The sequence below is a fragment of the Aquarana catesbeiana genome, linkage group LG06, assembly GCF_042186555.1.
Source record: "Aquarana catesbeiana isolate 2022-GZ linkage group LG06, ASM4218655v1, whole genome shotgun sequence".
Lineage (NCBI taxonomy): Eukaryota > Metazoa > Chordata > Amphibia > Anura > Ranidae > Aquarana > Aquarana catesbeiana.
Window position 1 is genome coordinate 280,614,020 of NC_133329.1, and position 27,490 is coordinate 280,641,509.

Consider the following 27,490-nt stretch of genomic DNA (forward strand, 5'->3'; position numbering starts at 1 on the left):
TCAGGGTCACTATGTAGTGACCCTGATGGAGGATTTTGGACCAATTAATAGAAGGTCCTGAACAGGAACGTTTAAGGGTTGCTATTGGCTTGATGGCTATGGTGAAAAGTAGAGGCGGCAGCAGGCAGCCCTGCTGGGCACCTCTATGTAGAGCAAGTGGGTGAAATCTTGCCAGCCTCCTTAATGGCTGCCTTTGGGGAACTCTATAGCAGCCTTATCCAGGATGGAAATCTACATCCAAAGTCGAATTTAGCCATGACTTCCCACAAATACCGCCATTCAACGCTGTCAAAGGCCTTATGAGCATCTAACAACAGCAAGGCCCTGTCCCCCAAGGTATTCGCTCAAGATCGAATTTTGAGGAAGTTGACCTTTGGGGCATGAACCTGAAATGATCTGAGTGAATTCTTGATGCTTTGATATCACTCTGTAATATGTATATGGGCCTTAAGAGCCTGGGTCCATAGGGTCCTTGCTGGGTTTCAATAACAAAATAATATTTGCTTTGTCATAGACAAAGGAAGAGAATGTTGTTTTAAGGGCTCATTAAATACTTCAAGTAAATGTGGCAGAATGCCATCTGCATAACATTTGTATACTTCCACTGGCAAACCATCATCACCTGGGGCCGTTGAGTTCAGGAAAGAACTGGTCAATATCTGTAACTCCTCCAGGATCAATGGAGGATCAAGAATTTTTCTGTGGAAGGTTGATAATCTGGGTAGATCAATTCCCTAAATATAGGCAGACAGTGACTCAAAAGAGTACTGTTGCTTGGATTGATATAAATCAGAGTAGTATGCCATTCAGGAGCATTAACTCTCACCTGCCTCTTAGAATGGCAAATTATTAAAGAAGCATTTTCTATCAGCCGCGGAGGGGGTTATATGATTAACCACTTCAGCCCCAGAAGGATTTACCCCCTTCCTTACCAGAGCACTTTTTACAATTTGGCACTTGCTTTAACTGCTAATTGCGCGGTCATGCAATGCTGTACCCAAATGGAATTTGCGTCCTTTTGTTCCCACAAATAGAGCTTTCTTTTGATGGTATTTGATCACCTCTGCGGTTTTTATTTTTTGCGCTATAAATGGAAAAAGACCAAAAATTTTGAAAAAAAACGATATTTTCTACTTTTTGTTATAAAAAAATCCAATAAACTCAATTTCAGTCATACATTTAGTCCAAAATGTTTTCAGCCACATGTATTTGGTAAAAAAAATGTCAATAAGTGTATATTTATTGGTTTGCGCAAAAGTTATAGCGTCTACAAACAAGGGTACATTTTCTGGAATTTACACAGCTTTTAGCTTTTTCTTGAGGTGCTAAAATGACAGGGAAGTACAAAACCCCCCCAAATGACCTCATTTTGGAAAGTAGACACCCCAAGAAAATTGCTGAGAGGCATGTTGAGCCCATTGAATATTATTTTTTTTGTCCCAAGTGATTGAATAATGACAAAAAAAAAATTACAAAAAGTTGTCACTAAATGATATATTGCTCACACAGGCCATTGGCATATATGGAATTGCACCCCAAAATACATTTAGCTGCTTCTCCTGAGTATGAGGATACCACATGTGTGGGACTTTTTGGGAGCCTAGCCGCCTACGGGGCCCCGAAAACCAAGCACTGCCTTCAGGATTTCTACGTTTTTGATTTCACTCCTCACTACCTATCACAGTTTTAAAGGCCATAAAATGCCAGGACAGTTCAACCCCCCCAAATGACCCCATTTTGGAAAGTAGACACCCCAAGCTATTTGCTGAGAGGCATGCTGAGTCCATGGAATATTTTATATTTTGTCACAAGTTATGGGAAAATGAAAAACTTTTTTTTTTTTTTTTTGCACTAAATGATATATTGCACAAACATGCCATTAGCATATGTGGAATTGCACCCCAAAATACATTATGCTGCTTCTCCTGAGTACGGGGATAGCACATGTGTAGGACTTTTTGGGAGCCTAGCTGCATACGGGGCCCCGAAAACCAATCACCGCCTTCAGGATTTCTAAGGGCGTAAATTTTTTATTTCACTCCTCACTACCTATCACAGTTTCGAAGGCCATAAAATGCCAAGATGGCACAAACCCCCCCCAAATGACCCCATTTTGGAAAGTAGACACCCCAAGCTATTTGCTGAGAGGCATGGTGAGTATTTTGCTGCTCTCATTTGTTTTTGAAAATGAAGAAAGTAAAGAAAAATGTATTTTTTTTTCTTTTTTCAATTTTCAAAACTTTATGACAAAAAAGCGAGGTCTGCAAAATACTCACCATATCTCTCAGCAAATATCCTGGGTTGTCTACTTTCCAAAATGGGGTAATTTGGGGGGAGTTGTGATATCTGGGCATTCCATGGCCTCCGAAACTGTGATAGGCTGTGAGGATTGAATCAAAAATTTACACCCTTACAAACCCTGATGGTGCTTGGGTTTTGGGGTCCCGAAAGGGGCTAGGCTCCCAAAATGTCTCACACATGTGGTATCCCCATACTCAGGAGAAGCAACAGAATGTATTTTGGGTTGTAATTTCACATATTCCCATGGCATGTTTGATTTAGTGACAACTTTGTGCAAAAAAAAAATTGTCTTTTTCTCGCAACTTGTGTAAAATATTCCATGGACTCGACATGCCTCTCAGCAAATAGCTTGGGGTGTCTACTTTCCAAAATGGGGTCATTTGGGGGGTTTTGAACTGTCCTGGCATTTTATGCACAACATTTAGAAGCTTATGTCACACATCACCCACTCTTCTAACCACTTGAAGACAAAGCCCTTTCTGACACTATTTGTTTACATGAAAAAATCATTTTTTTGCAAGAAAATTACTTTGAACCCCCAAACATTATATATTTTTTTAAGCAAAGGCCCTACAGATTAAAATGGTGGGTGTTTCATTTTTTTTCACACAGTATTTGCGGAAAAAAACACACTTTTTTAAATTTTAATGCACTAATACACACTATATTGCCCAAATGTTTGATGAAATAAAAAAGATGATCTTAGGCCGAGTACATGGATACCAAACATGACATGCTTTAAAATTGCGCACAAATGTGCAGTGGCGACAAACTACATACATTTTTAAAAGCCTTTAAAAGCCTTTACAGGTTACCACTTTAGATTTATAGAGGAGGTCTGCTAAAATTATTGCCCTCGATCTGACCTTCGTGGTGATACCTCACATGCATGGTGCAATTGCTGTTTACATTTGACGCCAGATCAACGCTTGCATTTGGTTCTCTTAGCTCCCCGTCTACCGGTGATATATATTTTGCCGAAAGTCCACAAAACTCTATTGAACCCTCCGGGAAGGCCCATCATCAGTGGCATTGATTCCATTACATCACGTGTTGGTAAATATATTGACTTTTTCCTCCAGCCACTGGTGATGGGCACACCCTCATTCCTTAAGGACACAAAACATGTCCTTAATCTATTAAGTGAGGTGGAATGGAAGGCTACATATATGCTGGTAATGGCTGATGTCGCATCGCTCTACACATCGATATCTCATCAGTTGGGACATGAGGCATTGCGACATTTCCTCTATCGAGACTCCAATATCCCCATCACACAATGTAATTTTGTGATGGAGCTATTGGACTTCTCTATGGAGCACAACCATTTTTGGCATAATGGTGCACACTATTTGCAAGTGAAGAGGGTGGCCATGGGAGCTAAATTTGCTCCCAGCATGGCCAACCTCTTCATGGCCAAATGGGAGGAAGAAGAAGTTCTGCATGATAGGCCTGCTTAGCTTGTCATGTGGAAAAGATTTATAGATGATGTCATAATCATATGGGATGGTGATGCAGAATCTGTTGCCTCTTATTTGTCTGTTCTCAACAACAACAATAGGGGTATAGTGCTCACTTATGAGGCTAGACCGATTCAGATCCACTTTTTAGATCTGGTTATTAAAATTGCTGATGAAAGGATCACCACTTCCACCTTCTTTAAACCAACTGACAGGAACAGTTTCATCCCTCTTGATTCTTGTCACCATCGATCTTGGTTGACAGCTGTCCCTAAAGGACAATTTTTGCGATTAAGGCGGAACTGTTCAAGTGTAGATCAATTTTATAAGGAAGCCTCCACTTCAAGATCAATATTTTTAAGTAAGGGCTATAATTCAACAGCTCTTGATTCTTTAATTCTAGAGGTAGGAAATAGGGATCCCAAAGACCTACTAGTGGACAAACCTCCCCAGTCTGAGGACAGGGAGGATTTCGGACTTGCGTTTATTACCACCTACTCAAGTCAACATTGGGCCATAAAAAGGATCATAAAAAAACACTGGCCAGTTATAAAAAATGACTGGATCCTTGGACCCTTACTGTCAGACAAACCTCGGGTCTTGTTTAGGGGAGCCACCAGCTTTAGACATATGCTGGCACCTAATGCCCCAGATCCTCCTGTGCGTTTGAGTTTTTTTGGGGATCTTAAAGGATTTTCCCCATGTAGAAGGTGTAAAGTATGTAGGGTTAATACATTGAAAGATAGGAGATTGACTGAATTCACCTCAGTCAACACGGGCCAAACATACCCCATTAAATCGCTTATCACATGTACCACCAAATGTGTAGTATACCTTCTAAGGTGCCCTTGTGGGCTTGAATATGTGGGACGCACTATTAGGATGCTGCACGTGAGGTTGGGTGAACACATCACCAACATCAGGCGAGGCTTTGATAAGCATAGTGTTTCTAAACACTATGATCTTGTGCATAACCGGGACCCGACAGGTACTACCTTTATTGGCATAGAGAAATATGTCCCCCATTGGCGTGGCAGCAATGGTAAGAGGACTATTTCTAGGTCCGAGACCAATTGGATCTATAGATTAGGCTCTCATGCCCCCAATGGCTTGAATATAGAATGGGACATCAACTGTTTTATTAATAACAGTTGATGTCCCATCGGTAGTATTTTGATTTTCCTCAGTGAGGAAATTGTTCCCTTAACTGATTATTCGCCATCTATTGCTTTTTAACTTTTGGTGCCTAAGATCATGTCTATTTTGGACCTCCATTTAATATTACATGTTCATTAAAAATTATATGAATGAGGGTGTCCTTGTGATAACATTATCAAGAGATCCCCCCCTTTTTTCTTTTGGGAAGGATGGATATCTGTTATGATGTCCACCCCTATTAGGATGTGGTTTTGTGTTAATCAATATACATTTCCCCTTTTTCATATAAAATAAATTTTTGAATATATTTTATTATTTTTTTAGATTTTTTAATTTTAGTTTGGTTACTAATGTGCATAGCATATATTATGGCATGTATTGGGGGGACATGCTGCTGTTCACAAGCCCACTAGCAATTTTTAAATGATTGTCTTTTTCCTTTTTTATTTTTATGTGATTTTGTAAATGCCCACTAGATGGCACTGAGTTGGATAGTGTGTTTTTATTTCCATATATATCTAGCAAGGGTCCCAGCTGTTTATTATTGGTGCCCAGGTTGTTCCCATGATGTCCCCAGATTGGGATTTGCCAATAAACCAACCACGATACTCAGCTCGGACCCAACTAGCCAATGACACTGTTCCCTGCAGAGCGGTTTGGCTACTTAATGCGCATGCGCATGCTTGATCACGTACCGCTGATGACGTCAGTTGTGATGAAACGGCTGTAGGGTCACAACGTGAACTTGCATTGCGCATGCGCGCTTTTAAACTAAACGGCGGTGGTGTCATTTTGCTGTCTAGTGACAGATTTTATTGTTACTGCTTATTTGCACTTTATTTACGACCTATGCAGTGCTTTTGGAAGCATTAGGAAGCATTTGGACTTTTAAAATAAAACATTTTTTGGTCCTCTGCACTATTGGAGTCCCCTTTTCTTTCCTCTATGGTTTATTCCTGCTGGAGCACTGGCCATTGGAGTTTTTCCTGGAATCAAGGGTTTGCCCCTGAGTGTCTTCTGCTATTGTTGGGAAGCTGACATCAAAGGTGACATCGGTTGCGGTTCCAATAGGATTTCAACATTGACCTGCTATGCCTGTTTAGACCCCCCTGAGTAAGGGCGGTCAAGGTTTTCTGGTAAGCCTTTATTCTATCCGGTGGTGGGCAGCACTATTGAGTAGTCTATGGGACTTTTTTTGCACTTTATATTTTGCACTAATTTTTTTCATGTTCATATTTTTTCATATTTGTCATTATTGCTTGGACTTTTTATAAGTTTTTGAGCACACCATTTTTTGATGAAAGTCTACTCACTGGTGATTTATTGATTGTTTATAATAGTTTTTAGTTGTTAATTTTTATCATTATCACTATATTGTTAGTTCATTCACTTAGATTCATGTCCAGCGCTACACTGATTTATCAATACAATTGTTGCCTTATATCGGGGTTATAGTGTTTAGCAGCAGGACTCATATCACGTTTTTTTTTCACGAATGATTTTTGTATTTTTTCATTGTTTATTTACCTAGCGCAGTTCTTTATTTATTTTTAGTTTCAACGCTTGCGTTCGCCTTTGCACGAGAGCAAGGGGGGACAGGGGTGCTTTTTTTTTTTTTTCCTTTATTATTTTTTTTTTTATCTTATTTTTAAACTGTTCCTTTCTTTTTTTTTATCATTTTTATTGTTATGTCAGGGAATTTAAATATCCCCTATGATAGCAATAGGTATTGACAGGTACTCTTTTTTGAAAAAAATGGGGTTTATTAGACCCTAGATCTCTCCTCTGCCCTCAAAGCATCTGACCACACCAAGATTGGTGTGATAAAATGCTTTCCCAATTTCCCAATGGCGCTGTTTACATCTGGCGAAATCTAAGTCATGAAATGCTCGTAGCTTCCGTTTTTTTAGGACATAGAGATGGAGCCATTCTGGTCTCTGATCAGCTCTATGGTCAGCTGGCCAAATCACCGGTTGCATTCTCAGGTTCCCTGTTGGGACAGTAGAGCCAAAAAAAAATGGAAGACGGTGGGGGGGGGGACATTCCCTTCCAGTGCTTGTAAAAGCAGCCTAGAGGCTAATTAGCTGCTAGGATTGCTTTTACATGAAAGCCGACTGCTGGCTAAAAAGAATGATACCAAGATGATACCTAAACCTGCAGGCATCATTCTGGTATAACCACTCAAAGTCCAGCAACATACCAGTATGTTGCTGGTCCTTGTTGGGCATATGTTGTAATCTTTTTTTTCATGCAGCCTGTGGGCTGAACGAAAAAAAGAGATTGATTGGTGGGTATGCCCCCCCATTAGAATACCTCCCTTCATCCACCCACTTCTAATGATTGGCATACATGTACCATTTATATATGCCGCAGCATGGGGGCATCCACCCCAAAAGTTAGGAGCAAATCACTCCTCCACTCCTGCTGCCCCCATGCTTCGGCAGCGCTGGAGTCACGGCTTTATGTATCGTGGGAGCAAACACTGTTGCTGTTAAGATAAATAAATCCGCGCTGCAGCTGAATGGTGTACCTGAAGACAAAAAATGGTTAGCAATAAAACACAGTAAACAGTAAAGTATAAAAAATTGCATACCTGAAAAGCAAACATGATAAAACATAATAACAATAAAACATTGCAGAATAGAATACAGTAAAAAAGAGCAGAACAATAGAGAGAGAATAGAGCGAGAGAGGACAATAAAACAACAACTATTTTTGTTTTTTTATTTTATATATTTTTTGTGTTTTTTTTTTTTACACTTTTTATTATAACTGTAGCTTTTATAACTGTAACCGGTTCCAGGTTCGGGTCTCTCAAAATGCGATGGCATCTTGGGAGACCCTGTGAAAGTGTGCCTAGTCTGTGCAATGCTGTACCCTATGCTAATACTCAACTAGTGTATGGTAGCATTCAAAACATTCACCAATGCAAAGACCAGGATTGTCAGGACAGGAGGGACAATAATAGCGAGTGTCACACCTATATCCACGCTTGCTGCAGACACAACATCTTTTTTGGGAGGGTTCGTTGGGTAGGGGTACTCGGGAGGACATAAAGAAAATGCCTCTCATGCAGCCGACTACATTTGGTTGGGGATGTGAATGGGGGAAGTACGGGTGCTGCAGAAGTGGTGGGTTCCCAATTAGGATTGGCGAATGCAGCAGGAAGGGCACTACTGGCACCACGGGCCTGTGTTTGTCTTCTTCTTGGTGGCAGCAGGACACTACTTGTGCTTGCCACCTCACCAGCTTGAACTGCACTTATGGGACTCGCCACGTCACCAAGTGTTACTGCAGTGCTGGTTTGACTATGACCAGGGTGTACTAGGCCGCTGGTGCTTGCCAGTTCACCAAAACGCTACCAAAAAAACTGTTAGCGATCGCAGGGATCAGGCCTGACTCTGCGAATGCTGCAGTTATGTGTTTAGTGTTTTGTAAGTGACAGTGATCGATCGATACTGCACTTGGGTGGGCTGGGCTGGGCGGAGGGGCAAAACGCAGGTGCTAGAAGGTATCTGGGCTGATCCCGCTAACACTGTGTTTTTGGGAACCCTAAACTGCTGGGGACGCTAGTATAGATCTGATCGGATCAGCTATTGATCCGTTCTGATACTATACCACTAAGGGGGGTGTACGGTGCATGCATGGGTGTTATCGCTACTGGCACTAACCTGACGCTGCCTGGGGCTGGTGCTTGCCAGTCCACCAAAACGCTACCAAAAAAAACTGTTAGCGATCGCAGGGATCAGGCCTGACTTTGAGAACGCTGCAGTTATGTGTTTAGTGTTTTGTAAGTGACAGTGATCGATCGATACTACACTTGGGTGGGCTGGGCCGGGCGGAGGGGCAAAACGCAGGTGCTAGAAGGTATCTGGGCTGATCCCGCTAACACTGTGTTTTTGGGAACCCTAAACTGCTGGGGACGCTAGTATAGATCTGATCGGATCAGCTATTGATCCGTTCAGATACTATACCACTAAGGGGTTGTACGGTGCGTGCGTGGGTGTTATCGCTACTGGCACTAACCTGACGCTGCCTGGGGCTGGTGCTTGCCAGTCCACCAAAACGCTACCAAAAAAAACTGTTAGCGATCGCAGGGATCAGGCCTGACTTTGAGAACGCTGCAGTTATGTGTTTAGTGTTTTGTAAATGACAGTGATCGATCGATACTACACTTGGGTGGGCTGGGACGGGCGGAGGGGCAAAACGCAGGTGCTAGCAGGTATCTGGGCTGATCCCGCTAACACTGCGTTTTTGGGAACCCTTAACTGCTGGGGACGCTAGTATAGATCTGATCAGGACCTTCAGGTCTGGTATGGATTTTAAGGGGAACCCCGCGCCAAAAAAAAAAAAAAACGGCGTGGGGTCCCCCCAAAAATCCATACCAGACCCTTATCCGAGCACGCAACCTGGCAGGCCGCAGGAAAAGAGGGGGGGATGATAGTGCGTCCCCTCCCCTCCTGAACCGTACCAGGCCACATGCCCTCAACATTGGGAGGGTGTTTTGGGGTAGCCCCCCAAAATACCTTGTCCCCATGTTGATGAGGACAAGGGCCTCATCCCCACAACCCTGGCCGGTGGTTGTGGGGGTCTGCGGGCGGGGGGCTTATCGGAATCTGGAAGCCCCCTTTAACAAGGGGACCCCCAGATCCCAGCCCCCCCCTGCGTGAAATGGTAAGGGGGTACTTACCCCTACCATTTCACTAAAAAACTGTCAAAAATGTTAGAAATGACAAGAGACAGTTTTTGACAATTCCTTTATTTAAATGCTTCTTCTTTCTTCTATCTTCCTTCATCTTCTTCTTCTGGTTCTTCTGGCTCTTCTGGTTCTTCCTCCGGCGTTCTCGTCCACCCGGTGACCCCGCCCCCTCTGACGCACAGTGACTTGACGGGACTTCCCTGTGACGTCACGGGGAATGCCACAGGGAAGTCCCGTCATGGCCCCGCCCCTGTTATTTAAGAACCGTCAGACGAGGAGACACCGTCACACAGCGGGAGCCTCCCTCCATGCCAGCATGGATGCGGAGCGGCCCGGAGAAGAAAATAAATAAGAGAAGAGAACAAGAGAAGAAGGAAGAAGATGAAGAAGAAGATGAAGAGAAGAGCGGGAGCCTCCCCCCATGCCATGGGTGCGGAGCGGCCCGAGGAGAAGAAGATAGAAGACGCCGCGGAGGAGATGCTGGACGAGAACGCCGGAGGAAGAACCAGAAGAACCAGAAGAAGAAGAAGATGAAGGAAGATAGAAGAAAGAAGAAGCATTTAAATAAAGGAATTGTCAAAAACTGTCTCTTGTCATTTTTAGTCAGTACCCCCTTACCATTTCACACAGGGGGGGCCGGGATCTGGGGGTCCCCTTGTTAAAGGGAGCTTCCAGATTCCGATAAGCCCCCCGCCCGCAGACCCCCACAACCACCGGCCAGGGTTGTGGGGATGAGACCCTTGTCCTCATCAACATGGGGACAAGGTGTTTTGGGGGGCTACCCCAAAGTGCCCTCCCAATGTTGAGGGCATGTGGCCTGGTACAGTTCAGGAGGGGGGGCGCACTCTCATCCCCCCTCTTTTCCTGCGGCCTGCCAGGTTGCGTGCTCGGATAAGGGTCTGGTATGGATTCTTGGGGGGACCCCACCCCGTTTTTTTTTTTTTTTTGGCGCGGGGTTCCCCTTAAAATCCATACCAGACCTGAAGGGTCTGGTATGGAATTTAGGGGGAACCCCACGTCATTTTTTTTTTTTAATTTTGGCCGGGGTTCCCCTTAATATCCATACCAGACCTGAAGGGCCTGGTATGGAATTTAGGGTGACTCCCACGTCATTTTTTTTTTTAAATTTTGGTTCGGGGGTTCCCCTGTGGGGAATTCCCATGCCATTTTTATCAATGAACTTCTATGTGTATTGTCGGCAATGCAAAAGCCGCGAGTAGTTTTAAATGGGTTTTTTCCTTTGAAATGTATTTTGCAGTCAGACTGTTCTAAACACGGGAAACATGCGCCCCTTTACAGGCATACTATAGACACCCCCCAGCTATGAAATTTAAAGGGATATTACACTTTTATTGTTTGACTTTAAGCATTATTAAAATCACTGCTCCCGTTTTTAAAACTTTTTTTTGCATTGATCCATGTTCCCTGGGGCAGGACCCAGGTCCCCAAACACATTTTATGACAATAACTTGCATATAAGCCTTTAAAATTAGCACTTTTGATTTCTCCCATAGATTTTTAAAGGGTGTTCCGCGGCATTCGAATTTGCCACGAACACCCCAAATTGTTCGCTGTTCGGCGAACTTGCGAACAGCCAATGTTCAAATCGAACATGAGCTTGACTCGAACTCGGAGCTCATCCCTAGTGATTGGCATTCCTTCTCCAAAATTCAGAGATCTTAGCTTCAAACCTATCATGAGATGAAAAAAGGCACAGCCAAAAGACATTGAGTTTCCAAAGGACCTTGGGCAAAGTGGAAGAGGACCTGACATCTAGATGTAGAAATAATGGGGAATGATCTGAAACGTATAATAGAGCTTGGGGTTACTCAGACATAGGTCTATCCTGGACAGTGACATGTGGGTTTTTAAAAAAACATGAGAATTGCTTCTCCGTTGAATTTTGCTACACCAATGGTCAGCCCACCATACCTCCTCTATAAATCTTGCGAAAGCAGTGTGTCTTCCTTCATCTGGAGAAATGAAATGAAAACACCTTGTCCCCATGTTGATGGGGACAAGGGCCTCATCCCCACAACCCTTGCCCGGTGGTTGTGGGGGTCTGCGGGCGGGGGGCTTATCGGAATCTGGAAGCCCCCTTTAACAAGGGACCCCCAGATCCTGGCCCTCCCCCCTGTGTGAAATGGTAAGTGTGTACAAGAGTAACCCTACCATTTCACAAAAAACTGTCAAAAATGTTAAAAATGACAAGAGACAGTTTTTGACAATTCCTTTATTTAAATGCTTCTTTCTTCTATCTTCTATATTCTATCTTCTTTTGTTTTGAGGGCATGTGACCTGATACGGTTCAGGAGGGGGACGCTCTCTCGTCCCCCCCCTCTTTTCCTGAGGCCTGCCAGGTTGCCTGCTCAGATAAGGGTCTGGTATGGATTTTTGGGGGGACCCCACGCCAATTTTTTTAAATTTTGGTGCGGGGTTCCCCTTAAAATCCATACCAGACCTGAAGGGTCTGGTACAGATTTTGAGGGGGACCCCACGCCATTTTTAAAAAAAAAATTTGGCCAAGGTTCCCCTTAATATCCATACCAGACCTGAAGGGCCTGGTATGGAATTTAGGGGGACCCCCACATCATTTTTTTTTTTAATTTTGGTTCGGGGTTCCCCTGTGGGGAATTCCCATGCCGTTTTTATCAATGAACTTTTATGTGTATTGTCGGACTGGCAATTCATTAATAGCCGCGAGTAGTTTTAAATGACTTTTTTTCCTTTGAAATGTCATTTTGCTGTCAGACTGTTCTAAACGCGGGAAACATGCGCCCCTTTACAGGCATACTATAGACACCCCCAGGTACGAAATTTAAAGGAATATTACACTTTTATTGTTTCACTTTAAGAATGATTAAAATCACTGCTCCCAAAAAAACGGCATATTTTTGCATTGATACATGTCCCCTGGGGCAGGACCCAGGTCCCCAAACACTTTTTATGACAATACCATGCATATAAGCCTTTAAAATTAGCGGTTTTGATTTCTCCCATAAACTTTTAAAGGATTTCTGCGGCTTTCGAATTTGCTGCGAACACCCCAAATTGTTTGCTGTTTGGCGAACTGGCGAACAGCCAATGTTCGAATCGAAGCTCATCCCTACCCAGGGGTCAGAGCCTATTCGTGGCATGCACCAGGTAGAGGGATCATGTCTAGAATAGACCTGGCACTGGGGAATGAGAAAATACTCCCATTGGTGCATTCGGTTACATATACGCTTAAGGGGGTGTCTGACCACTCTGGGCTGAGCTTTGAGTTGAAGATAGGTCCCGGAGGAAGGCCGCCGGGATGTAGAATACAACCCTATTGGTTAGCCCAGATTGAATCCAACGATCGTATACCGGATCAAATGGTAATGTTTTTGGAAGCCCATGGTGACAGTACAATGGAGGGTATAACATGGGACACCTTTAAGGCATATTTAAGAGGGATAGTAAGATCAACAATATCATATATTAAACATACTAATAGACAGAAAGAAGAGGAAATGGTGGATTTATGCAGGCCAAAGCAGAGTTTATTAAGAACCCCTCAAATATAAACCAGACAAAATGGGCAGGTACAGCGCTTCAATATAGAAATCAATTAATAGTTAAAGCTAAACATAAGAGGTTCCAGTTTAAGCAAAAAAACTTTGTGCAAGGATATCAAGCCAATAAGATAGTAAATTGAGAAATGAGAAAGGGGAGATGGTCAATACAGTGGAGGATATTGTGGAAACTTTCCATAGATTTTATGATAAAATGTACACATCGACACTGACATCCACAAGAGAGGAGATAGAGAAATATTTAGAGGATTTAGAGTTTCTGAAGTTAACAGAGGAACAAAAAGGGGAATTGGATAAAGATATCGGGATAGAGGAGGTAAAAACAGCTATTAAGTCTATGGGAAAGGGTAAGTCGCCTGGACCAGATGGCATACCGTACCAGCGATATGTGGAAATTATAGCTCCGATATTGACTAAAATGTACAGGGGGGCATTTGACCGGGGGGGAGATGCCCGCCTCCATGTATGAGGCAAAAATAAAACAATGTGTCTGCGCTGGAAAAAAATCACATCAATCAAAAGTGCAGCAATAATAAACATAAACAACATAGGTATTAACAAATAGTACACTTGAGTGAAAATACCCCTAAGTGCTAAAGTATAAAGTGCACGGTGCTATATAAAACGCACAATGTGAGTGGTCAATCAAAAAACATATAAATATTGAATCAAATGAAATATAAAGGGATATAACTACTAGTGAATGAAATAAAGTCCAAAACAGTATATATCCAGAAATATAAGAGTGCTCAGAAAAAACGTAGTCCGAAGATTTAGTGAAATCCGCATATCCTTCCTTCCAAAAGTGTGTCACCAAGAAACATGCTGTAGTGTCTTCCAGCCACCCCCACAGGTATATATGCTCACCTTCCTGTGTGTGACACAGTGATAAAACTATGTCAAACAAAGCTTTGGAGCCACTCCTGTGCTCTTTTGGAACCAGCTGTGCAGACCTCCAATGCTCTCAAATGAAGATAATATATGCAAAAGAAAAAAACTCCATAGCGCAATATTGCAAGGTGTAATAAAAGGATTTTAATAAAAAGTTCTCTCCCCTTGCTGGGGTACTCACATATTGTGGGTGCGTGAGTGCACCATCCTTAACAAACAAAGAGCGGACAATCTCGCGGTGTGGAGTGCGACAGTAATACTGATACCAAAACCAGAAAAAGATAGAAATGACTGTGCGTCCTACAGGCCAATATCTTTGTTAAACATTGATTACAAAATACTGGCAAAGATATTGGCGAAGAGACTTAATGGGGTAATTTTATCCATTGTATCAGAAGACCAAACAGGATTTATGCCGAGGAAGTCTACTACAAATAATATTATGAGAACCCAGTTTATGGTACAGCTGAGGGAGTATTTTTCAGAGTCGAGTGCCTTGGCATCATTGGATACAGCCAAGGCATTTGACTCCATAGAATGGGAGTTTCTGCAGGCGGTGTTAAAGAAAAGTGGATTTGGGAAAGGATTTAGAAAATGGGTGAGAATAATGTATAAGCAACCATGCTCTAATCTATTAATAAATGGAGTGTTATCCCCTACAATAAAATTGCATAGGGGAACAAGACAGGGGTGCCCGTTGTCCCCCCAATTGTTCTCACTAGCAATAGAAGTACTGGCTAATAGATTTAGACAATCTAAAATATACATAGGGATCAGGGTAGGGGAAAGGACTGAACATATATGATTATATGCAGATGACATTATATTATACATGGAAGATGTGCACACTTCATTAGAGGAGGCAATGTAAATAATAGAAACACATGGGATACTATCTGGGCTCAAAATAAATTGGCAGAAATTCGCATTGATGTTATTGGGGACAAGAAGGGAAGGGAATCTTCAGACCCCATTAAAAATAGTTGAAAAATTTAAATATTTAAGAATAAATATTACATTGGAACCAGAAGAAGCTCTTAAAGCAAATATAGACCCCTTGGTAGATTATGTGAAGAATAAATTGGGAATATGGAAAAAACTACCGTTATCAATGGCAGGGAGAATACAGTTGATTAAATCTATCATACTGCCGAAGTGTCTGTATGTGATGGCGCATTCGGAGGTAAAGATACCAAAATATATATTTAAAAAATTAAACTCCCAGTTAACTAAGTTTATCTGGGCAAATGGGTGATGTAAATTGAAACTTTCTATGTTACAAAGACCTAATACTGCAGCAGGGTTGGCAATACTAGATTTATATTTATACTATCTGGCAGGGCAATTAAAATTGAAAACATTTAAGAACCTGGGTAATGCAGGAACAAGAAACGAGGGTGGAGAAATATTTGCTAAATAAAATGCAGGTAGGAGATCTACTGGTAGGACTAGAAATTACAAAATTAAGAAGGGTTGGAGTAAAATCCCCCTTCTAAAGCTGGCCAGGTCAGTTTGGAAGGAGGCGAAAAAACTGACGGGATTTAAAGATACCCCACCAGAAACAGCCCTATGGAACAATCCAATGTTCGAAGAATTAGAAATGTTTGAAGACAGTAAATTCTGGAAACAGAGAAAAGTAACAACTATTGGTCAGATGTATAATAATAATATAATAGCATCTTACGAAAATCTGTGTAAACAATATAACCTCCAGAGTAAACAGTTCTATAGATATCTACAGTTTAGACACTTATTACAGGTACAGTTTGGAAGAAAGGAGCTAAAAATTTCTAAATACCCCCTTATAGGTATCCTAAGATCGCAGGGACTAAAGGGACTGATATCCAAGATATATTCACACCTATTACAGAGTAAAATAAGTGGTGATCCGGTGGGTGTAAGGGACAAATGGCAGGCAGTCATCCCAGATATGAGTGATCAGGACTGGGAGGAAATCTGTTCTTCGCATTTGAAAGTATCCCCAGCAATGAATAATAAGATAATTCAATTAAATATGATACATCAGACATACTTGGCACCGAATAGACTGTATAGGATGGGGAGGATGTCTGCGCCAAACTGCACAAGATGTGGGCAGTGGGGGGCAGATTTTCTCCATTTGATGTGGCAGTGTGGGAGTATAGGGAGGTATTGACAACAGGTTGTCAAGAAAATAGGAAAAGTCATAAATAAATCCATTATGGCCACTGTGGAATTATGTGTGCTGGGGGTAGTAAAAGAAAGGGAGTGTGGATACACTAGGATATTTTTGCAAGAAGTATTATTTCTGGCACAAAAACAAATAGTGGAAAAATGGATTCAGCCAAATCCACCTATAATAAATCAATGGGTGAGAGCAGTAAATCAAGTGGTACCACATGAGAGAATATTGTATGAACAAAGAGGAAATGTGCAGAAATATGAAAGGATTTGGGCAAAGTGGAACAGATCACATCTAACAACGGATGCAGGAAGACCTGAAAATATAGTACAAAGTGAATAAGAGGGGGAAGGAATTAGTGACTATAGGATGGATGAGAAGAAAGGAATGAGCTGTAAGAGTGAATGGTTATGAAAATAGATATACATGTTAATATTTCGGAAGAAAACAAATGTATAACTATGTCAAATAATCTGTAAGTAAAAAAGTATTTGTAATAAAGAGTTGTATAAAAAAAAAAAAAAAAAAAGGTTCCTGACGAGCACAAAAAGCAGGGAGATGCTTCCGTAGGAATGTAAAAATTATAGTTCATATGAGGGGGTTGTAAATCCCTTGAACATACCAAGATATAAGGTGCGCTCCTATCATGCCACTTAATAGGATATGGCCCACAGAATAAAGGAGGCAGTCCAAATCCCCAGTTTAAACTGAAGAAGTACTATGGCAGCATCCGTGTGACAGATGTCAGGAAGTGTGGATGCACAAAATTACTCACCATTTCCCAAAAGAGTACTGTTAGTGGCAGTAGAGCATAGCACTGGCTATAGTAGGGTGTTCTAGAATTATAATTCTGGGAAACTGGAAAAAGTGAGCGTAACCACACTGAAAAACAAGCAGTACAATAGTTGGAATGAATATGAACTCCAACAAGTAGTTGAGCCAATTCAAAAACACAGTTGGCCCATACACGATATGTGCGATAATTGATAAAGTAGAAATGAGAAAATCAAAGCATAAGTACAGCAGCAGAGGACAAAACATTCCTCCAAGCGCTGCGCATGCATCAAGCACTCCAGGAGGTGTTGAGATTCCACTTGGAAAACTTAGCTATAGGTATAGTCCTCTCGCTCTCTGTAGAAATAGAATGCTATATCCTCCCAGCAGAAATGGCAGAAAGGAAAAGCATTGAACTTCAATTTCTTCTTAGCCGGTAGTTTCTGGCTCTGACAGTGGACTAGGCATCAGTCCTCCTCCGCTGTTGCTCTCTGGACTTGGCGAATGGTTGTTTCTGTCAGAAACCATGAATCAGACTGAGACAGAAGTGCAGTAAAATCACACTGTTTAATAATGAGAGGTCTTGATATGTTGAACAAAGCGAAGGGAGAGAGGATCTGGACTGAACAGCTTAAGTAACCAACAGGACTGACGAGCAGGATATAATCACCAGGTGAGTCACTGTGGAAAGATTAGAGCTGGCAAAATACCGACAGCTGAGTGGCCTGCTCTGGGAAGGAAGGGCTGAGCCCAGCTCTTACAGTAACCCCTCCTCAATGACCCCTCCCCCTCGGAGGACCACCAGGTTTTAGAGGAAAACATCTATGGAAAGCATGGAGGACAGGGGCATGTACGTCCGAGGATGAGACCCAAGAGCGTCCCTCTGGACTGTACCCTTTCCAATGAACCAGGTACTGTAGGCGCCCACGAAATCAATGGGAGTCAACAATGGACTGTACTTCATACTCCCGATGGTTCTCAACCTACACTGGGTGAGGACGTGGCATCGAGATTTTGCAGGTCAAAGGTTTTAGTAAGGAGGTATGAAATACATTTGAGATACGCATATTAGATACGCATATTAGAAGGAAGGTCTAAAGTGTAAGCCACTGGGTTAATCCTGCGGAGAATACGGAAAGGCCCGATAAACCGAGGTGCCAACTTCAGTGAGTCGGAAGTTGCGAGATGACAGCCAGACCCTGTCTCCAACTTGGTAGGAAGGCATAGGCAGGCGTCAGCAGTCAGCATGGAGTCTGTACCTATCATTGGCATGTCGCAAGGCCTCCTGGACTTGTACCCAAGTGGAACGAAGACCACGGAGATTCTCCTCTAACTCAGGAATGCGCTGAGGAACAAATGAGTTGGAAACCATAGTTCAACATAAACGGGGACAATCGGGAAGCAGAATTCATGGCAGTATTATGAGCAAACTCCGCCCAAGGTAAGAGGTCTAACCAGTTGTTATGATGGTCAGAAATATAGCAACGTAGAAACTGTTCCAAGCACTGGTTGGCTCATTCCGTGGCCCTATTAGACTGCGGGTGATACACAGAGGAGAAAGAAAGCTGAATTCCCAACTGTGCACAAAAGGCTCGCCAGAACCGGGACATAAACTGACTGCCCCTGTCCGAGACGATCACCTTGGGTAGCCCATGTAAGCGAAACATCTCCCGAGCAAAAATGGAAGCCAGTTCCTTAGACGTGGATAAGTTCTTAAGTGGAATACAATAAGACATTTTCGAGAACCGATCAACCACCATAAGGACAACGGTGTTGCCCTGAGAGTTGGGTAATTCCACAATGAAATCCATGGACAGGTGGGTCCAAGGCCTCTCACCATTGGGTATGGGTTGTAGGAGGCCCACTGGAAGGTGTTGTGGTATCTTACTCTGAGCACACATGGAACAAGCAGCTACGAAGGCGGCTACATCAGCATGTAGACTAGGTCACCAGAATTGTTGGGAAATGGACCAAAAGAGTTGATTCTTCCCTGGTAGTCCAGCAGCCTTGGGAGAATGATAAGTCTGGAGCACAACAGTACGAAGACTCTCAGGGACAAAGCAGCGGTCACAAGGTTTCTCAGGAGGAGCATGGATCTGAGCGGCAAGAATTTTGTCACCCAAAGGAGAAATGAGACTGGTGTGAACCGTAGCCAGAATCCGATCAGGAGGAATCACAGGAACAAGAACCGATTCCATCTTGGAAGTGGAGGAAAACTGTCGCGACAAAGCATCAGCCCTTACATTCTTTGTACCGGGTAAGAATGAGACTATGTAGTTAAAACTTGACAAGAAAAGAGCCCATTGCGCCCTTCTGGGAGAGAGGCGTTTAGCCTCAGACAAGAATGTGAGATTATTAAGGTCAGTCAGAATGAGAACTGGCACAGTGGTATCTTCGAGGAGATGCCTCCATTCTTTAAGGGCTAAAATGATAGCTAACAACTCTCTGTCCCCAATCTCGAAATTGCATTCTGCAGGTGACAATTTCTTGGAAAAGTAGCCACAAGGATGCATAGTGCTCTCAGAGGTAGGATGTTGAGACAGAAGGGCGCCAACTCCAGTCTCAGAAGCATCAACCTCAAGGATAAAGGGTAACGTAGGATCAGGATGTTCCAACACAGGAGCAGAAACAAAGGCAGCCTTGAGACTCTCAAAGGGCTTAATGGACTCCAGAGACCAACTCTGTAGGTTACCATCCTTTCTGGTCATATCAGTCAGGGGCTTAACCAGAGACAAGAAGTTACGAATGAACTTCCGATAATAATTGGCAAAGCCAAAAAAATGTTGCAGAGGGCGTAACCCCACGGGTCGGGGCCACTGTAGGACTGCTGAAAGTTTCTCTGGGTCCATCGAAAAACCAGCAGTGGAAATGATACAACCGAGAAATTTAACCTGTTCACGATGGAACTCACACTTCTCCAATTTACAATACAGATTGTTTTCTCTCAGCCTCTGAAGCACATGACAGACATCTGTGGGGTGGCTCTCTAGGGACTTGGAAAATATGAGGATATCGTCGAGATAAAGCACCATACATAGCTGTAACAAATCTCAGAGGACATTGTTGATAAATTCCTGGAAAACTGCCGGAGCGTTGCAAAGGGAAAATGGCATTACGCGGTACTCATTATGGCCTGTTCTGGTATTAAAGGCAGTTTTCCATTCCTCGCCCTCCTTGATCCTCATGAGATTGTATGCCCCTCTCAACTCAAGCTTTGTGAAAACCGTTGCTCCCTTGAGGCTGTCAAATAACTCCGTAATCAATGGAATAGGATAAGCATTCTTAATCGTGAAACAATTGAGACCCCTATAATCAGTACAAGGCCTCAGTTCACCACCCTTCTTCACAAAGAAGAAACCAGCACCAGCAGGAGATAAAGACTTTCAGATGAATCATCAAGAAATTGCACAATCATACGACCGGTGTGGAGGCAAACTACCGGCTTGACCTTTGTCAAAGACATCACTAATATCGTGGTACTCCTCTGGCAGGGAGGAGAGTGAAGAGGTGCACAGGACCTTAGCCACATTCTGAAAACATGCCTTGCTGCATTGTGGCGACCAGGAAAGAATCTCAGCATAAAGCCAATCAAAAGAAGGGGTTGTGTCTCTGTAACCAAGGATAACCTATAACCACTGGAAACTTAGGTGAGGAAATGACTTTGAATTAGATTATCTCATGGTGAAGAGCTCCTATGGCCATGGACAATGGAGGAGTCTCATGAGTCACATGGGCAGGCTGTAGAGGTCTCCCGTCAAGAGCCTCAGTGGCAAGTGGAGTGGCACGAAGCTGCAGCGGAATCGAGTACTTAGGTACAAAGGGAGCATCAATGAATGGGCCTGCAGCCCCAAAGTCGATTAGAGCCTGTATCTTGATGGATGACTCAGACCAAGAAAGGGTAACCAGGACCAGGGGCTTATCCTTATGGATAGCTGGGGACGAAACAACGCCACCTAAGGTCTGTCCCCTACAGGACCTTAAGGTTCGGGCGTTCCCTGGACGGGTAGGACAAGACTTCAAAAAGTGACCTGCCTGGCCACAATAAAGGCACAATCTCTCCCTCCTCCTAAGGGTTCTCTTATCTGCAGAGAGGCATGTAAAGCCCAACTGCATCAGTTCCACTTCACTGACCGACTCGGTACCAGGAGGCATGGGAGGTGAGGGAGGCAAGGGTGGGACTGCAAAGCTCGGAGATAAATGTACATGAGGCTTCTGCAAGGGTTCCTTAAAAGAGAGTCTTTCTCTAAGTCTGGAGTCAATGAAGATGGCAAACTTGATCAACTTCTCCAGCTCAGTAGGTATATCTCTGGCTGCTATATCATCTTTGATGGTATCTGTGAGACCATGAGAAAAGGCAGCCACGAGGGCCTCATTGTTCCAAACAACCTCTGCTGCCAGGGTACGGAATTCAATGGCATAATCGGCAACAGTTCTCGTACTGTTTGATGGACATGAGGCTCTTGGCAGCAGAAGCAGAGCATGCAGGAATGTCAAATACCTTTTTGAAGGAATCCACAAATTCAGGGTAACTCGGGACAACAGGTTTGCATCTCCCATAGAGGGTTTGCCCAGACCAAGGCTCTCTCAGAAAGCAAAGATATCATGAAACCTACTTTGCTCCTGTTGGGGGGAAACGCCTGGGGCAGCATCTCAAAGTATATCTCAACCTGGTTGAGAAACCCTCTGCATTGTACTGGATCGCTCCCAAATTGCTGGGAAAGAGGGGCAGAACCAGACATACCTCTTATAGAGGTAATACTGGAGGCGGGTGCCTGCACAGGGACTGGAGCAGCAGCAGGGGCGGCCTGCAACACAGGTTGTACTGGTGCAGCCACAGTGAGAGTTTCCAGGTGAGCCGTGCTCATCCAATCTGGGAAAAATATTACCAACAAGTGGATTAACTACATCTTCTGAATTCATGGCCTTTGCCTACTGTCAGAAACCATGAATCAGACTGAGACAGAAGTGCAGTAAAATCACACTGTTTAACAATAATAATGTTAAAAGGTAAATAGAGCAAACGTAGTCAAAACATAGCCAGAGTTGGGTAACCGGAATGCATAGTCAGACAAGCCAGGACATCAGGGAGCCAGGGATCAGCGTACTTCAGAACAGGCCAGGAAATCAGGAAACCGGGGAATCAGTGTAGTGGAACAGCAAGCAGGATCTGGAACCAGAAGAGACGTCAGCCAAGCAAGTCTTTAACAGGCACACAGGAGAGAGTCTCTTGATATGTTGACCAAGGCGAAGGCAGAGAGGATCTGGAGTGAACAGCTTAAGTAGCCAGCAGGACTGATGAGCGGATATCATCCCCAGGTGAGTCACTGTGGAAAGATTAGAGCTGGCAATTAGCTGACACCTAAGCGGCCTGCTCTGAGAAGAAAGGAGCCCAGCTCTGACAATTTCGTTTGGTGGTGGTTGGTTTTGTCCCAGCACGAATGCCCCCACAAGAGGTTTGCTATGGTTCACACTTCCTGGGGGGGGGGCAGGAGCACTGGTGAGGTACCAGAGAAGAGGAGGATTGGGCTGCTCTGTGCACAACCATTGCACAGAGCAGATAAATATAACATGTTTGTTTAAAAAAAAATAAGGGTCAATCAATTTAAGAATTAATTTAAAGAACTAGGCTGCAAGTTGAAAAGAAGGACCTCCAATGTTATATTCTCTAGAATATTTCCTGTGCTATGCGCAACAAAAGAAAGGTGGGGGCGTGGCCAGGAGCAGCATGTGAACAGACACTTCTCACAGAAATTTCATACAAGATCCTGCTTTGATCCTACTCCCTTTGTGGACCTCTTGGTTTTTGTTACAGACTCCCTCAGGAACACTTACTAACCTGTCCAGCAAGCTTGGCTCTTGGATCGACACTCATGTGATCCGCAAGACCAAAGTGGACGGCGCTCAGCCTGAGTCCCAACATGGCGCAGCAGAGGCACTATCTCAGTACCCTTCAAGAGGGACAGACAAACCAAAAGACACAGTGAGAAAAACCAGGTAAGACCTCCAATTCCATGGGAAAGCAGCCTGCTAGGGACATGTTGTTTTATGCTCAGAAAATCTCTTGTACAGCAGGGCAGGCTTTGGAGGATGATTCAGCAGTCACACAGGATATCTTTGAGCACGGGCAGGTAGGGTATGAACAGTCACATGGTTCAGCCACCATTACAGCTCAGTTAGAGCAGCTGCACGCAGACATTAGGGAAGAAGATGTGTGTGAGCAACCCACTTTGGCAGAGATATTACATGCTGTGAATAAGTGTACCACATCTGTTAATACCCTAAGGACTGGTTCACACCACAAAAACGCACTCCAAATCTGTTCTAGATGCGTTTCTGCATGCGCACTTTTATACTCCGTGAAGAGAGCACAAACATCGCCTGAACTGCTCCCACCTGGTCATCCACCAAAATCTATCCTTGCATGTCTACTGAACTACAAGGATAGAAAAATGATTCTCCGTCTTGCCCCAGAATGACAGTATATTCCATTTAATGGGACGAAAATATAATTTTATGACTTTTCAGCTGAAGTTCAACAGTGGAGAGCCAAATTTGTGGACGTCAAGAAATGACTTTAAAGACTACAAGTATCGTATGTGTAGCGGTACCCCATGGGGCCTCCTGATTGACTCTATACTCCACTGGCTACCCCGACTCTGCAGATCCTCTCTTACCTCTGACACCTTGGGTTCCATTCTGCAATAAGAAACTCACACGATATCACGGAACCACTCAGAAACGTTTACTGAGATAAGTAATGGAACACAATAAAAAGCATGAAATGAACACAAGTTATGATTGACAACCATTATCACTTAATGCACATATACAGAACATCTAACCTTATAATCACCTGAAGGGGGTATATGTGAACAGGTGCACAGAAAGATAGGTACTCAATATCTTCAAAACATATATTAAATACCTTCCCACTGAGGCCTCAACACACAGACCAAAATGCAGTATATAATCTCTACATTCAGTAACACAGTGTAAAAATTAAGCATATATGCAAATGGCTTCCCCTAGGCTATGAATCAGAGATCAACTTGTGAGTAGAGCAGCAATGCTTAGTAAAAGAAGAAGATGGTGAAAGTTCCTTTAACTCCAGATATCTTCAGCTAGCCTGATGGTTAAACTGCAGTATATTGTTGTAATTTGTAATCCACAGAAATAAAGGGAAAGAAATGACTGTAGAACAAAAGGTGTGCTCATGATTGCTTAACTGAAGAAATTTCACCATTTGTAGATTCCTCTTTACATGTGAGTGCAATACAGTACTGACCTTACAGTGCAGGGGGAGAAAGACAAGGCCCCAAAGTCCAGCTGTATGATGCCTGTGAAGAAGTAGATTCACCTCTGTGGATCTACAAGTCTCACCAACAGTTTGTAGAAAGAACTCACTCAGCAATACTGTAATCTCTACTAGAATGGGCAGGTGCCCTCTCACCACAATAGACTCCAATGACTGTGAGGCTCCGGCCGGAATCCCCTCCTGGTGCCTCCGTCTGGTGAAAATGGTGCCGGCATGCCGTGCTGCAACTCCTGATGGACTGAAGTGCAGATGGCTTCCAGTTGCTCTGAAGCGCAGGCTGGTCCGCTTGCTAGAATCGCAGGGCTATCCTCCAAGATCCCTCAGGTGGGCAATCCAGCTCTCCGCTGTATAGGCTGCAGTCTCTCACATCTGGTCACACACAGACCTCCTGCTGGCAGGTGTTGAATGGTGTCCAGAGAGGCTGAAAAGCAGGACGCGCCTCTCCTTTTATCCCTCCTCCCAGCAGGCAGTTCTGCGCACTTTGCGTTGTCTGTCCTTTAGTCCAGGGCTGATCCAGCTAACAGAGTCACTTACTCCTCCAGACTACATCTCCCACAATGCTTTACTGCATTATTCTCAAAGAATAAGGAAAAAAATCCTAACAGAGTTCAGCAGACACTAGGGGGAGCCAAACTCATTTGCAAACAACAATAAACTGTTCAACTAATGACTATAGTAGCAAACCCCTGGCTACATATGCAATCCTATACCCCGCTAGTCTCACGGCCACTGCCAGGGGGCAATCCCACTTTTTCAAAATAGCCTCAGAGGCCTCTGCGTGAGTTGCTGCTGTCTCAGATCCTGTGTGGAGGAAGAGAGCCGAGAGAACCATTGCTCTCATGCACATCACTGGATCGAAATCAGGCTCAGGTAAGTTTTAGGCCTGGTTAACACTTATGCAGGTTGCAGTTGATGCATATTCCAGGTGCATATTGGTTTTTTCAATACATGTTTTTGATCCATTAAAGTCTATGGAACCAAAAACACAACCTTCTGGTCCCTGGCCCTTTATATAAAATTCGAGATGTGAATGTGACCCATAGAAAAGCATGTTAAATTGACTGCAGTGTGTTTCTGCAAAATGGAAAACGCACTAAAAAATGCATAGGTGTTAACCAGGCTTAAGGGGGGCTGCCCCAGAAGGTTTTTTTTACCATAAAACATTGAATGCATTAAGGAAAAAAAACCTTCAGCCTTTAGAACCACTTTAGGTTAGTTGTAAAATGGTACAGCATCAAATAACAGACTGCTTACAGAGATTAGATTCCATGTACACATCTCATCCCTATTTGTAAACAGACAAAGGTACTAAGACATGTTAAAATCAAAAGAGAAATGGCATTTAGAGGCTCTTGAGGAGGACCAGGTATGGAAGTTGTGCATGCTGAAAGCCTTTGTTCATGGGCTTTTAGCATTGGAAAAAAAGCAAGTGAAAACTAAAAATTAAGGTAATGTGGAGAAATGTATATGAAATACCTCACGTGAAATACCTCTAAAGGGGAATGACTTAGGGCAAGAACTCTGTCTGGAACCCTACGGTGTGACATCCAAAGAGTGTGGCTTTTTTTTGTCGTGCCATTCATGTCGAATGGGACAAGCTTTTAGAAGCCAGCCCGTGGGGCAGTGAAAGACCTGAGAGTTAAGCCGCGTTGGATTTTCCAACAGGAAATGTGCGATGACAGGCTGTTGGCGGAAAATCCGACCTTTTGTACTCTCCATCGGACAATTGTTTTCGGATTTTCTGCAGACAAATGTTGGATGGCAGGCTTTAAAATTTTCCGCGGACAAATGTCTGTTGTCAGATTTTCTGAGTATGTGTGCACAAGTCCGTTGGACAAATGTCTAAAGTACAAACATGTATGCTCAGTAGCAAGGAGAGCTGGAAGTGGTCGATCTTGTAAACTAGCGTTCGTAATGGAAAATTAACATTCGTGACATGACAAATTATGAAATCTTGAAATGCAGCGCACATTCTCTTCTTCTTTATTTAATGGGATAATAATGAAGCTGCTTTGCTGGTGATACTGATGGAGTTATGGCAAACGTATTTTAAAAAGGCTTTTATTTTCTAGTGATATCACGAATAATAGTCTTATGCTTTTTTTTCCTTGTCAATTTTACATTGTATTTTTTTAACTGCCTACTCCCAAACTGTCATTTGAAGTAAAACACATCCAAGTATTATTCTACACCATTTTTTTTATTGTGCATTGAAAAAAGAAAACAAATAAAATTAGACATGCTATCTTCCAATAAAACTTAACCAAAAGGTGCATTCTATGCATCCAAAAATATAGAAAATATACCAAATCAAATCATTATTCAACCAAAAAATAAAATAAAAAGCCTCATGCATGTGTCCTGCTTCTTAATATAGGGGGTCAACAATGCCAAGAGTTAGTGAAAGCAGAGGTCCGTCATCCGGAGATAATTCCAAAAATCATCCGGATTATTCTCCTGGAGCTCCCGCAGCAAAGACATATGACATAATTGGTCACGATTAATAAAGCAACCAATTTTTGGTCCAAGAAATCCTCCTCCTCTTGTTCCTGGACTACACTTGGGTCAGAGCAATAATTCCAAAGCCAATAATAAATAACACGTTATCTCCTCCGATTCTTCAACATGTCTGGTTGACGAACGGCCGTTCAGAAACGAACTGAAAAGCACTAAATGAAAAGCGTGGACTAAAAAGCGCTAAATGAAAAGCGTGAATCAGCACTCACCAAACTTCTACTAACACAAAATTAGCAGAAGGAGCCCAAAGGGTGGCGATAAAGAGCTGAAAAACCACGTAGTACGTCACTACATTCGTGTTTGTTGGCCGACAATTCCTTGCCGTTTGTATGCAAGACAAAATACAGGCACACGCCTTCGGACAAAAGTCTGAGGTTTTGTCTGCGAAAAATCCAACAAGGCTTAATGCATAGACAGTGGCGTAGCTAGCCCATCTGCCACCCAGGGCTGGTCATTTTTTTGCACCCTCCAAGAAAAATGGTAAGTGGCAAAATAGCGGTGCCATGCCAAAACTGTGGGTGTTGTCAGATTGCATCAACAGTGGGAGGGGCTTAAAGGGCCATATGCTTTAATGACTGTGCTACAAGCAAGTATGTAACAGACAGTACAAATCTCAGTATGCTCATTTTAAAATAAAACTGTTCTATTGCATATACT